This window comes from Pongo abelii, chromosome 4 (assembly GCF_028885655.2).
Source record: "Pongo abelii isolate AG06213 chromosome 4, NHGRI_mPonAbe1-v2.0_pri, whole genome shotgun sequence".
Classification (NCBI taxonomy): Eukaryota; Metazoa; Chordata; class Mammalia; order Primates; family Hominidae; genus Pongo; species Pongo abelii.
Window position 1 is genome coordinate 183257794 of NC_071989.2, and position 15174 is coordinate 183272967.

Consider the following 15174-nt stretch of genomic DNA (forward strand, 5'->3'; position numbering starts at 1 on the left):
GAAGGGGACAGATGGACTCAGGACACAAACCCATTTTCTCTTGGGGTCTCATTCCTGTTTTTCTCTGTGGGTCAGCTTCATTCTCTTACTACAGATCGGCCTTCTATTTTTTTGATCTTCCAGTCCAGCCAACAGAGTGTACACATGTTTTCCCGTGCTCCTTCCTGCTAAGCACAAGGATGAATCCTGGAAATGGAACAAGAGATGACTCGATGGTTAATTTTTTCTGTCAACTTGGCTGACCATGGTGCCCAGATATTTGGTCAAACATTATTCTAGATATTCCTGAGAGGTTGGTTTTTGGATGAGATTAACATTTAAATGTTTGAACTATGAGTAAAGCTGATTACCCTCCTTGGGATGAATGGGCCTCGTCCACTTGGTTTAAGGCCTTAAGAAGACAAAGACTAAGATATCTGAGCAAGAAGTAATTCTGCCAGCAAATTGTTTTTGGTTTGAACTGCAACACTTCCCTGAATCTCCAGCCTACCAGCCTACCCCATTAGATTTTGGACTCACAAAGCCTGCACAACTGCGTGAGTAAATTCCTTAAAATAAATCTCTCTCTCTCTCTGTATACACACACACAGACACACACACACACACACACCCCCTGTTGGTTGTGTTTCTCTGGAGAACTCTGAATAATGTAACAATCAAAAGAGAACTCTGAAATGCTGTAAAAAAAAAAAAAAAAAAAAAAGACAAGCTAGTTGGGAACCCCAAGAATAGCACAGCAACAGGATATTTCGTGTCCCTCCACTTAACAGAGAAAGAGGCCACCCAGACCCGACGTTTCCCAACCTCTAACCTAGCAGTAGAAAGCAGTCAGCTAGGTTCATTCCCACCCTGGATTTAATAGAGTCTTCCTTTGAAGACCTCAGGAGAGCTTGACACCTCCAGCACGGACACTGACTGGGAGTTCTGCCAGACACAGTGGCCAAAGGAGGGACTCCCCTTCCCCACCAGGCCTGGGACATCACTTTTCCACTGACAGATACTGAGGAAGGTGGGAAGAGCTGATAGGAGAGACCCCACTATAGCAGTTATCCTGGCCCAGGAAGCCTCTTTGACCCGGTAGGTCCAAGATTTTCCTTCCCTGCCCAGAAGCACTGGGGCAGCGAGGAGGCAGCCATAGGGTGATCCCACCACACGCCTTACCCACCAAGAAGCACACAAGTGGCCCAGCCTGAGGAAACTCTTTCTGTCCTCTCGGGCAGCCCTGGCAGGAACCAGTGAGAGCTTTCCTGGCACTGGATAAACAAAGAAGATAAAAATAATACTGCAAATGCTCTAAGAATTAATTTGCCATTTGAACCACAGCCCATAAAAGTAGGCTAAGACCTACATGCTAAACCTAAACAGAGTGATGACGTGCTAAAATAAAGTATTTAAGTCTAACCTAGAGCCTCTTAGCATAATACACAAAATGTCCAGGCTACAGTAAAAAATAAAAAATCAGCTGTCATACTGAGAACCATACAAAATAACAAGATGAATGAGGAAAGACTGCGGCCAATACCAAGATGTTGAAAATATCTGATAAATCTGATAAGAATTTTAAGTAGTTGTCTTAAAAATGCTTTAACAATCGCAAAATCTTGAAACACATAAAAAACAAAACAAAACAGAAAACCTCAGCAATGAAATAGAAACTATAAAAAAGAATCAAATGGGCCGAGTGCTGTGTCTCATGCCTGTAATCCCAGCACTTTGGGAGGCTGAGGTGGGCGGATCACTTTAGGTCAGGAGTTCGAGACCAGCCTGGCCAACATGGCAAAATCCTGTCTGTACTAAAAATACAAAAATTAGCTGGGCATGGTGGCATGCACCTGTAGTCCCAGCTACTTGGGAGGCTGAGGCAGGAGAATCACTTGAAACTGGGAGATGGAGGTTGTGGTGAGCAGAGATCGTGCCACTGCTCTCCAGCCTGGGTGACAAGAGCAAAATTCCACCTCAAAAAAAAAAAAAAAAAAAAAAAGAAAGAAAAAGAAAAGAAAAAGAATCAAAGAACCAAATGGAAATTGTAGAATGGGAAAATATAATAGCAGAAATAAAAACATGCTGGATAGGCTCAATATTAGAGTAGAGATGACAGAGGACAGAATCGGTAAACTTGAGAACAGAACAATAGAATTCACCCAATTCAAGCAACAGGAAGAAAATACATTTAAAAAAATGAACAAAGCCTCAGGACTTGTCGGACAATAATGAAATAGCCAACATTTATATTGTCACAGTCCAAAAGCAAAAAAAAGTGGAGTTAAAAAGCCTTCAAATAAATTATGGCTGAAAACTCCCCAAACCCATGGAAAGATACAAACCTCCAGATCCAAGAAGCTGAGTAAATTCCAAAATAAAGATTTTTAAACCAAAATAAATCTACACCAGGACACATCTTAATTAGACTTCTGAAAATTAAAAAGAAAAATGAAAAAATTTGGAAAGTCACCAGAGAGAAATGACATCTTGATAGGGACACACCAGTTTGAATGATAATGGATTTCTCATCTAAAACCAGAGGCCAGAAGGAAGCAGCACAATATTTTTCAAGTACTGAAAGAAAAATTATTAACCACAAATTCTATATCCTGAAACCACTCTCAAGGAATAAAGGAGAAACAAAATATTCTGAAATGAGAGAATACTAAAAGAATTTTCTCTAACTCAAAGATTGCCTAAAAAAAATTGTTCAAACAGAAAAAAGAATAAAGGAGGACTCTCAGAGCATCAGGACTAAGGACAACAGGATGGAGGAAGAAACAATGGAAAGAGTTTGAGAAATGGGCATATATGATAAGCTATCCTTTCCTCATGCAGTTTATAAATTATGTTTGATGATTAAAACAAAAATTTTAATACTATCTGATATCCAAGAAAATAATATTTAAAACTAGGGAAGGTAAAGGTCTGTATATGGTCACTATCCAATCCTTCCCTCTCCAAAATCAGAATGAAAGCAAAATTCTCACACGTCACTTACAGTGGTAGAATATTCATACGAGTAGACTGTTGTCATATATGTATGTTGTAACACCCAGAGAAACCATTATGAAAATCATACAAAAATACCCCAAAACACTAAAAATAAATCAAGATGGAATCCTAAAATATATTTAAGTAACCTGCAGGAAGGCAAGAAAAGAGAAATGGAGGAATGAAAAACAGAAGAAACAAATAGAAAACAAATAATAAAATGACAGAGTTGAATGCTGGCATATCAATAATTACCTTCAATGTAAATGGTGTAAATATCCAGTCAATGGACAGAGATTTAAAGAGTGGATAAAAAATTATAACCCAATAAAAAATTATAGGAGACTCACTTTAAACTTGAAACAGGTAGATTAAAAACAGAAGGATTGAAACAGATATACTGTGCAAACCTTAGTCAATTTGACTTAATTGATTTTCCTTCATGTGGCAATAAATATGACTTTCAATTCTCCCTCAAGCCTCACGCTCACAATTTCCTTGACTGTTTCTAACCCTGGGAGAGGGCTCTAATTGATATAGCTCATGTCTGAGGGCTCACCCCTAGACAGTCAAAGAGCAGGGTCCTGGGAGAATATGGCTTTACTGATGGAGCCCCATCTTTGGAGAAAAGGGAGAAATGATTCCTAAAAAAAGAAAAGCATTATTCACAGGCAGTGGGAACACTGGGAGGCAAAAATAATAGGAGTCTAATACATGCATTGTACCCCCTCTTCATATGCATACTAGCCAGCTTCCCACCCCCAAAAAAATCAAAATAAAGCAAAACTAAACAAATAATGTTTTCTTCCAGAAGAGGGAAAATGTGCATGCTGCAGTTTTTTCTAGTTGGCTGTCAGTGGTCAGCTGATACTCTTTCCTACCCTTTAGCATTCTCTCTAGGCATCTTCAGGTGAAGCAAAAGAAAAGAAATATATCGCATGCCAGTCACGGTCTTTGGTCAAATTTTGGTGTTCAGCAATAAATTGAACTAAACTCGTATCTCGTTATTTCAACCCATGAGCAAGATTTAGAGCTCACTCCTTTAAAGCAGGCAGACCACATTTTGGGTTCTTCTCTGATTTAATCAAAGTTAGTAGAAGACCTTTGCTGATTTCTATGAACTAAAATTAATTGTAAAACACAACTCTTCTCTGTTTCGACAGTTTAGCAGAACTTCCCCTTTTCTTATTCATTAGTAAATCCAGAGCTGTACATGTTTGGCAGGGAAGGTTGTGATAAGTAACTGAATTTCAATTAATGCATCCATTTGATAAGTATTCATTAGCATCTTTATATGCCAGACCCTCTGCTAGGAGGTAGATACAGTGAGGAATGGTTCCTGATCTCAAGGGGCTCGTGGTTAAGGGGAGAAAACAGATGCATAAACACATGCAAAATACAAATATATTCCAGGGCTCCTGGTGGAGCCAGAGCTAAGAATCAAGCATATCTGCTAGAGAATTAACCAATGATCTTCTCCATGAAGCACCAGTTTTGAAATGGTTCTCTCTGCTTCTTTCCTCTTCTCGCCCATCGTCCGCCCCGCTTCTCCTGGGATAAAACCTAAAGCCTGAACGATATGTCCACAATGCATTCAGACCTACACAGATGTCTCTGAAGAAGGTGGTGTCCCAGGGGAGCAATGGATGCCACATTTCAGAGGGGGTCAGTGGACCCCCAAGGGAGGATTCTCTATAGGCTGGGAGGAAGAAGCCTGGAGCAAGAAACCGGATCCCAGCACAGGGCTTGAGGGGAAGAGGGTCTTCCTTGTTCTGGCAAGTGAGTGGCAGCGACTAACTGAGCCAGCCCCAAGCCAGTAACCGTGGAAGAGCATAGGAATGGAGAGAATCCTCACCCTACACCCCACAGCACTTCAGAGCTCCAGAAGGCCTCTGTGGCAGAAGGCAACTGCGCCATTGTGATGCCATGAGGGCCAGGAGCAACAGTGGCTGGTGGAGGTGATGGGAGCTGTCACTGCAACAGGACAGAGTTTTCACCCCAGCACAGATCTTTGAGGATCAAGTGAAGCAGCCTTCATCCCAGAGGCAGCATTCAGTGCAAGGAGAATCCACATGAACTTGCCGGTGCAGGTAAGTCTTCCTTGGAGACTAGACTCGAGCATTTTGCCAGAATGAAGGGAGCTCCCTTTTAAGGCTTTAAGTACAACCACTGAGATGGATGCTCCAAAACACAACGAGACATGGAAGATGGTCAACGACTTGCTCTGCTGCCTTTTATTTTGTATTCAATATGGCATGGCATAACACAGAGCTATTTCCCCTACAGGTTCTATTAGGGTGACCAAATAATTTCCCACCCAAGCCTATAATTTAAAGAATGGAAGAGGGCAACATTAACAACTTCCCTGGGATTGTAGGTGTAAAATGAGACTATCCTGGGCAAATGAAACATATATGGCCAGTCTAATGTTATTGCTTTGCTTTCTTTTGAGATTTCTTCTTTTTCATATTTCTGGGCTTATATGAAATCTTTCTACTTTGGTAGGGTGGGGTGGGGGTGTTGAACCTGAGACCTGAGGGTATTCCCCACAACCAGGAAGTTGCTTCAAACAGGGGGGTGTTCTGTACCTTCTTGTAACCTCTTCTGGGACAGACACAATTGGCATCAATGACACCCAATCTTTGGGCCATTACCACGTTTTAGGCAGGCTCAATGAGCAACTGCCTCTCTATTCTTTAGTAGCAATTTAGTAACTGCATAATTTTAAAAATTGAGATATAATTCACATACCATAAAATTCACCCTTTTAAAATGTACAGTTCAGTGGTTTTTAGTATATTCATAAAGCTGTACAACCAACTTCACCATTTAATTCGAAAATATTTTCATTACTCCAAACAGAAACCATATACCTATTAAACAATCACTTCCCCCAACCCCTGGCAACCACTAATCTTCTTTCTGTCTCTATAGATTTGCCTATTCTAGACATTCCATATAAATGGAATCATATGATATGTGTCCTTTGTGTCTGGCTTCTTTCACTCAGCATAATGTTCAAATTTCATCCAAGTTGTAGAATGAATCAGTACTTCATTCCTTTTTATGGTTGAATAATATTCTATTGTATGGATCCGCTACATTTTTCCACTCATCAGCTGATGAACATTTGGGTTAGCTGCATGATTTTAAACACACACTGCTCATGCTTTACAAGTACCATACCTAATGTTTATTTCAACTTTACAAGCATCATATCTTATGTTATTGCAGACAAGTGAATTTAGCTTTCTGGAAAATATGCACACATACCGTGCTATGGCTTACTTTAGAATAATCATTAATAATTCTATCTGTGTTTGTTGCCATCTTTTTCTCAAAGGAGGAGGGAAAAATAATTGCATGTATGGAGAGTGTTAGAGGGACCTGTGAAACTATAAAGGAGAACTCACCAAGGGTCTAGGGAAATAGAACACCCCAAAATGTTTCAGGATCCTATGCAGGGACTAGAGTTCCTATGTGAGCACATGGCACTGGAGCTAGTGGAGTCCAGGGTAAGAATGAATGCAGTGTCCCCCCACAGGCTGTAATTCAGATGACAAAAAAGGAAGCTCTAATGTGCTTTGGGAGGAAAAAGGAGGGAAGGGAGAGCAAGGACTGCCATGCTGAGGAGACAGCTTCAATAAAGCACAGAAGGCAGCCAGGAGAACACAGAAGGCAAGCATTTTAGGGAGAAGGATGAGCATGTACTGCAGCTCAGAGGTGTGAGAGAGCTGATCCCTGCCTCCGCTCTATTTGGGGGGCTCTCAAGCAGATCATTCATCCAGATGTCCAGACACTGGAAACAGCCAGATGACAGGATTAACCCAGGATGATTTTAGTGTCATTCCATCCTAAAAACACTCCATTTCATTCATGCACATCACGTGCGCTGACATGATTCACAAGGCCGGGGAGTCACAGGCTATCAATGTCACAGCAACGACATCTACATGATGCAAATCAGGTAGCATGGAATGTAAGAGGTGATCACAGGGATGTCATGGCCATCTTTCTGGAAAGGCACTATGTTGTCAATGTCCTCAGTCGTTTGTATATTTCGGTGGAAAACAACTTGTGTTGGGTTGAACTGCAGATGAGAAGAATAATATATGTTAAATATGTGTGTATACATATATATGTATCTTTGCACATCTTTTTTAAATCATTGTGCTCTTTGAGTGATGACATTTATTATGAAATATTACTACAGGTTAGGTCTGGGGTGATCCAAACAAGTGATCTATAGGTAAATTTGGTCAAAACCAAGGATTCCTGGGAGGGAAGAGGATGAAGAGGAGAATGGAAGGGTTGATAGGAGGCAGATTATTAACACCATCAAATCCAATCTAAGAGCCTTGGGCTTTACCCTCTTAGGCCAGGGTTCTCAAACATTAGTGTTTGATTCCTCTGGAGAGCTTATCTAATGCCTATTTCCAAGGACCTCCCTCTGATTGGTCAATGGGCTTATGGAGTCACTGAGCATTTCTAAGCAAAGAAACGTCCATTTTTTTCCAAGATATATTTGAGATTTCTTACACCTTAAGTTTTTCAAAGGCATATATTTTCTCAACCTCTGAAACTCTGGTGCACAACAGTTCTTCAGCAATGTTTGTTGAATGGCTGAATGATCATTCTCGCTATCGGTACCAGTGTGGGGTTCAGGCTGAAGATGGTGGAACTGGAGGCAAGATTGATGAGGCTGTAGCCCAGTGAGCAAGGATGTGGTCTGAACAAGGACTGTGGCCAACAGACAGACAAAGAGACAGACAAGGACAGAGGATCTTGTTGTCTGGCTCTCAAGAGGATTTTAGGGAAAAAAAGGGAGAATCAGTGATCAGGGCAGAGCAGGATCAATGGCCTTTCCACTAGCCCATGTGCTTCAGCCAAAGCCCACAAGCACCTAGTGTCATAGGGTGGAGAACCTGCCCACATGGGATCTAGAAACAACCCAGATACAGTAGACTCTTTACCTTAAACCAGAGACTCCTAACTGCTCTGAGGCTAGGCTGAGGCCACTGACGCCAGGCAAGGGATGAGAGTGAGAGCAGAAGATGGCCTGGTGCCAGGAGGCAGGGAGAGATGGGATGAGAGATATGAAGAGGGAGTAGGAGGACAGCTTAGTCATGGGAGACAGACTCATGAAAACAGTTTGTCTTTAGAGGCTGTGGCTGTAGTAGAAAGAACATGCATTTTTAAACAAACTCAGCCTGGAGACCTGGCTCCATCCTTACCAGCTGTGTTGCTGGCCTTGGCAAATCGCGGAATGCGAATGCCTGGAAACCCGTTTCCTCACCTGTAAAACAGAGATACAGATAATTCCTACACAGGATACTTTAATTAAAGGTGAGTGACACATATAACATAGCCTGACATCCAGTAGGTGATGAATTAACATTTCTTGTTTTATTGTTTTGAAGTATTTGAAGCAGACATTATAGTGTAGCCAATAATATATGAAACATTCATTAGTCACCACCTACCACTGTGAAACCCAGAATTTTGCTTGATTCCTTCTTATGTACTTTTAGAGACATCAACCACTTCACGTATGGTTGGCTCTCCCTGGCTACCCCTACTTGATTGGATTTCCACCTTCTCTGAAGGTGGCGACGCTGTTGCATACTTAACCACAAACAGATAGGTCTCCAAAACTGTACAGCTTTGAGTTGTGCATGTGTTTAAACTTAATATAACAGCATCCTAATGTTTACATCTTTCTGCAGCTTACTTTTCACAGTCAACATGGCTTTTGAGATACAGGTAGCTCTAGTTCATTAGTGGTCATTCCTGAGCAATAATCCGCTGCGTAAACATGGCTCAGTTGATTTACCAATTCACCTAATGACCAGCTTTCAGGCTTTTGCTCAGTTATCACTAGCACAAGAATTGCCAAGATGACCATGTTCCCCCATATCGCCTGGTAAGCATGTGCCGTAAATGAGTTTTGTTGCTTCACGCCAACAATAGATTTTGCCAGGCTTTGTCATTTGTGCCCACCTGATGGGTGTCATTTCTTTTTTTAAGAAAAATAGATAGTAACAGGATCTGTACCTCTGGATTTTCTAGGACTAAGTCAAGTATAGTGTCTTATTGTCTCCGCGGTAACAATTGTGCTGCTTAGAAATGGTAGTGATTATTTAGATAAAGAGCTCTGGCCACGGTGTGTGGAGATCCCAGTATACTGGGAGGGTGGGGAGGGCTGGGCAGAAGATGACACTCAGGGAGGGCATCGTCTTTTCCAACCTTGACCCTGTTTTTCACGTGTTCTTAATATGCTGATATAATTCTTGTACCCTGGATGTTTTGATCTTCTCTGAGACTGACCATGGGGGGAGAGATGAATTTCTTTTAATCAAAGACTTTGGGTTTAGTTTGTTTCTCCTTATAGTCCTTTCTTGCTTATATGTGGAATCTTAAAAATTAAACTCATAGAAGCAGAGAGTAGAATGGTGGTTTCTAGGGTCTGGGAGTTGGGGGCATTTGGGTCAAAAGACACAACATTTCAGTTAGACAAGAGGGAATAAGCTTAAGAGATTCTTGGTACACCATGGTGACTGCAGTTCATAACAAGGCATTGTGTTCTTAAAAATCACTAAGAGAATAGATTGTAAGTGTACTCATCACAAAAAATGATAAATTTGTTACAAATTTAGCCAGGCATGGTGGCAGGTGCCTGTAATCCCAGCTACTCTGGAGTCTGAAGCAGGAGAATTGCTTGAACCCGGGAAGCAGAGGTTGCAGTGAGCCAAGATCACGCCACTGCACTCTCCAACCTGGGTGACAGCAAGACTCTGTCTCAAAAAAAAAAAAAAAAAAAAAAAAAAAAGATAAATTTGTGAGATAAGGCAAATGTTAATTAGCTCAATTTAGCCATTTCACAATGTGAACAAACTTTAAAACATGTCATACATCATAACTACATACTATTTTATTTGTCAATTAAATAAAAAAGTAAGTAATTTTTTAATGTTTTTAAAAGTCAGGGAGCTTTCATCTTCTCTTTCTTTAATCTCTGTCATTTGAGTTTACAGTAAGAATGTAAGCAAAATCATACTGATGCAATTGTATTCCATAATATATTTACTAGTTTGCTCTATTTTTAATTTTTGTGGAGATGGGGTCTCCTTTTGTTGCTCGGGCTGGTCTTGAACTCCTGGCCTCAAGCAATCCTCTCACCTCAGCCTCCCAAACTGCTGGGATTACAGGTGTGAGCCACAATGCCCAGCCTATTTACTTGTTTTTAAAATGTGGTTATAAAACATCTTAGGTTACATATGGCAGAAGTAGAATAGACTTTCTATTCTATTCTAGAATAAAGTAGAATATAATTTTAAAATTAGGAGACTCCATTTAAGTCATTCCAGGGTATTATAGAGATGAATGAGATAGCACCCCAGTCTTTGAGGAGCTCAGGGCCTGGTGGAGGGGATGCAGACAGGAGGAGGAGGAACTAACGGGTTGCTGCTTCCCCCATGGTGGCCCCTCCACCCACCCCCATAGCACAGGGGGGATTGGTGTCTCTGCAAAGCTGAATCCCTGAGTCTGAGTATCTAGTGGGTAAGGAGCCAGGCAGGTAACAGGAAGGAAAAACACAACCAGCCATGGAGGTGAAGGAGGGGCCTGGCATGTGTAGACTCCACCTAAAGGTGACTGTAACTGACCAGGGCCTTGAAGGATACAGGTCCAGCATGCCAAATCTTTAAGAGGGGTTTTCAACAGGAGCCAACATCCACTCTTGGTGATGGCAGGGGGTGAGAGCAGCGGGTAGGATTAGGATTAAAACCTCCCCCTAAAAGTTATTAGTTAACATAAAAAATGTTAACTAATTCCATTTTTAAAGTAAGCACTGTGTGGTACTAATAAAACCTATCTAAGTATTGCATCTGGTCCCTACACTGTCAGTTTCGAGCCCTTGAACTTCACGAATGTCTTTTTCAATGCTCTCTAACAGCTGCTATCTATTGGATGGCATATAATTTCATGGCATATTTCTTCCAGTATTATTTCATCACGTCTCTGAAACTGCCTCTGAGGAATGCACTTGTGTTGTTCCCATTTACAAACAGAGAAGATGGCTTGAGTCACACAGCTGCTAAGTGGCAGAGAAGACAGCCCGAGTCTGTTGGTCTTTAAACTCTGAACAACTTAATTTTTCCCATAATTGCATGAGAGATGAGGAGAAGCCATGCCATAAATGGGATATATGAACTGGATCTTGTTGAATGAGCAGGGTTTGCCACACAGAAAAGAGTAGAAGCAAGGGAGAGTATTCTAGGCAGAGGAAACTGCAAAGACACATTTTGGGGGCCAGAAGTGTTCTGTATAGCCCAGGGCATTACAAGCATTGTCACAGTTCTTGACATAAAGCCTCTGCTAAATCAGTGTTGGGAGAATTAGAATGAATGAGTGAAGCAGGCAGAGTCTTCGGGATGTTCCCTAAATAGGGCACAGTGTGGCATGCATGGAAAAGCACACTGTGAAGGCCCCTTCGTGAGCTCACATGGGGTACCCCATCCCCAGAGGCTCCCCAAGATAACTCGGGGAAGTGTTGAGAGGGGAGGCTGGCAGATTGCATTAATCTGTTCTCACACTGCCAATAAAGACATACCAAAGACTGGGTAATTTATAAAAGGAAGAGGTTTAATGAACTCACAGTTCCATGTGCCTGGGGAGGCCTCACAATCATGATGGAAGGCAAAGGAGAAGCAAAGTCATGTTTTACATGGTGGCAGGCAAGAGGGCTTGTGCAGAGGAATTCCCATTTATCAAACCATCAGATTCCTGAGACTTAATTCACTACCAGGAGAACAGTATGGGAGAAACTGCTGTCATGATTCAATTATCTCCATCTGGCCCTGCCCTTGACACATGGGGATTATTACAATTCAAGGTGAGATTTGGGTGGGGACACAGCCAAACCATATCGTTCCACCCCTGGCCCCTCTCAAATCTCATGTCCTCACATTTCAAAACACAATCATGCCCTTCCAACAGTCCCCCAAAGTCTTAACTCATTCCAGTATGAACTCAAAGTTTCAAGTACAATGTCACATCTGAGACAAGACAAGCCCTTTTCACCTATGAGCCTGTAAAATCAAAAGCAAGTTAGTTACTTCCTAGATACAATGGGGGTACAGGCATTGGGTAAATACACCCATTCCAAATAGGTGAGATTGGCCAAAATGAAGGGGCTACAAGTCCCATGCAAGTCCAAAATCCAGCGGGGCAGTCAAATCTTAAAGCTCCAAAATGATCTCCTTTGACTCTGAGTCTCACATCAAGGTGATGCTGATGCAAGAGATGGGCTCAAATGGCCTTGGGCAGCTCCACCCTTGTGGCTTTGGAGGGTACAGCCCTGCTCCCAGCTGCTTTCATGGCTAGTGTTGTCTGTGGCTTTTCCAGGAACATGGTGCAAACTATCAGTGGATCTACCATTCTGGGGTGTGGAGAATGGTGGCCCTCTTCTCACAGCTCCACTAAGCAGTGCCCCAGGGAGGACTCTGTGTGGGAGCTCCAACCCCACATTTCCCTTCTGCACTGCCCTGGCAGAGGTTCTCCATGAGTGCCCTGACCTTGCAGCAAACTTCTGCTTGGACATCCAGACATTTCCATACAACCTCTGAAATCTAGGTGGAAGATCCCAAACCTCAGTTCGTGACTTCTGTGCACCTGTAGGTTCAACACCACTTAGAAACTGCCAAGGCTTGGGGCTTGCACCATCTGAAGCCATGGCCAGAGCTGTACCTTGGCTCTTTTTAGCCAAGGCTGGAGCAGCTGGGATGCAGAGTACCGAGTCCCTAGGCTGCACACAGCAGGGGGAGCCTGGGCATGGCCCACAAAACCATTTTTTCCTCCTAGGACTCCAGGACTGTAATGGGAGGGGCTGCCCTGAAGGTCTTTGACATGCCCTGGAGACATTTTCCCCATTATCTTGGTGATTAACATTTGGCTCCTGGTTACTATGCAAATTTCTGCAGCAGGCTTCAATTTTTCCCCCCAAAATGGGTTTCTCTTTTCTGCTGCATTGTCAGGCTGCAAATTTTTCAAACTTTTGTGCTCTGCTTCCTCTTAAACACTTTGCAACTTAGAAATCTCTTCCTTCAGATACCCTAAATCATCTCCATCAAGTACAAATTTCCACAAATCTCTAGGGCAGGAGCAAAATGCTGCCAGTCTCTTTGCTAAAGCATAGTTAGAGTCACCTTTGCTCCAGTTCCCAACAGGTTCCTCATCTCCATCTGAGACCACCTCAGCCTGTACCTTGTTGTCCATGTCACTATCAGCATTTTGATATCAGCCATTCAACAAGTCTCTAGGAAGTTCCAAGATTTCCCACATTTTCTATCTTCTTCTGAGCCCTCCAAACTGTTCTAACCTCTGCATGTTACCCAGTTCCAAAGTTGCTTCCACATTTTAGGAGATCTTTACAGCAGCACCCCACTACCTGGTACCAACTTACTGTATTAGTCTGTTCTCATGCTGCTAATACAGACATACCAGAGACTGGAAAATTTATAAAAGAAAGAGGTTTAATGGACCCACAGTTCTTCGTGGCTGTGGAGGCCTCACAATCGTGGTAGAAGGCAAAGGAGAAGCAAAAGCATGTTTTACATGATGGTAAGCAAGAGGGCTTGTGCAGGGGAACTCGCATTCATAAAACCATCAGATCTCCTGAGACTTACTCACTATGACAAGAACAGTATGGGAGAAACTGCCCCCATGATTCAATTATCTCCACCTGGCTCTGCCCTTGACACATGGGATTATTACAAGTCAAGGTGAGATTTGGCTGGGGACACAGAGAAACCATATCATAGATGGAGGAGAAACCAGCCTATTTGAGTTAATAGGAGTTTATCTGTCCACAAAGGTTGGTGTGGAAACCTGAGGATATATATAATCTCAATATACATATCATATATATATATATATATATATATATATATATATATATATTTGAAATGGAGTTTTGTTCTTGCTGCCCAGGCTGAAATGCAATGGCATGATCTTGGCTCACCACAACCTCTACCTCCTGGGTTCAAGAGATTCTCCTGCCTCAGCTGGGATTACAGGCACCTGCCACCATGCCTGGCTAATTTTTGTATTTTTAGCAGAGATGGGGTTTCGCCATGTTGGCCAGGCTGGTCTCGAACTCCTGACCTCAGGTGATCTGCCTGCCTCAGCCTCCCAAAGTGCTGGGATTATGAGCGTGAGCCACCATACCTGTCTGGATGTATTAATATTTATAACACTGATTATAAATACATGAAAATATTAAGTTTCTTTCAGTGGTAGAAAGGCTGTCTGCTCCAGGTTATTTATCTATTTGTTTGTTGGTTTTGCTCATCATATTCATTGCAAGTCTTCCAGTTCATTGGCTATGTTTTCTAATGCACCAAATAAGCTATTCATGACCCCTATTGAATTTTTAGAAATTTGACTTCAATATTAAATGTCTCAAATGACCTCAGAATATTCCCTTTTCAACCACCTAGAGTGATTTTCTAACATTATGTTTCCCATTTCTTCCTTAGAGAGACATTTACTTCTGACTCCTCAGATTGGTCTCCTCCTGAATCCTGACTCTTCCATGTAACAAGGATTTTCCCTCATTTGCTCACTATTTAGAATGTTTGTCCAGTAACGGCAATACAGATTGATTCTGAGAGAGACAGCCTGAGTCCTGGTTTACATTATTTACACACATACACACACACACACACACACACACACACAGAGACAGTACAGAACTATCTAGAATTACAGGGTTCACTTCACCAAGGGACAGCTTATGGCAGAAGCAGAAGGGGATATATTGTGAAGGGTATTTAGACAGAACATAGATGGTAATAAACATATAAGAAAAAACTGATAAATCTGACTTTATCAAAATTAATAACCATTACCGTGCAAAGACGTGTTAAAAGAAATGAAGATGTTGTTACATATTTATCCAAACCCATAGAATATACTGCACCAAGAGTGAACCCTAATGTAAGCTCTGGATTCTGGGTGATAATGATGTGTCAATATAGGTTCATCTATGGTAACAAATGCTCAGCTCTGGTGAGAGATGCTGATAATGGGACAGACTATACAGGTGTGGGGCAGCAGGTACAGGGGAAATCTCTGTACCTTCTGTTCAATTTTGCTGTAAGGCTAAAAATAATGTCCACTAAAAATTAAGTGTTTTAA

The 15174-nt window shown here is 42.0% G+C and overlaps 1 long non-coding RNA gene across 1 annotated transcript; it reads left to right on the forward strand.

Moving 5' to 3' along the window:
- Positions 1-4577: 4577 nt before the first annotated feature.
- On the forward strand, positions 4578-14651 carry LOC134761454 (uncharacterized). Its single transcript, XR_010140078.1, has 2 exons — positions 4578-5066; positions 14514-14651. It is a non-coding gene; the product is annotated as an uncharacterized LOC134761454 (long non-coding RNA).
- Positions 14652-15174: the final 523 nt, after the last annotated feature.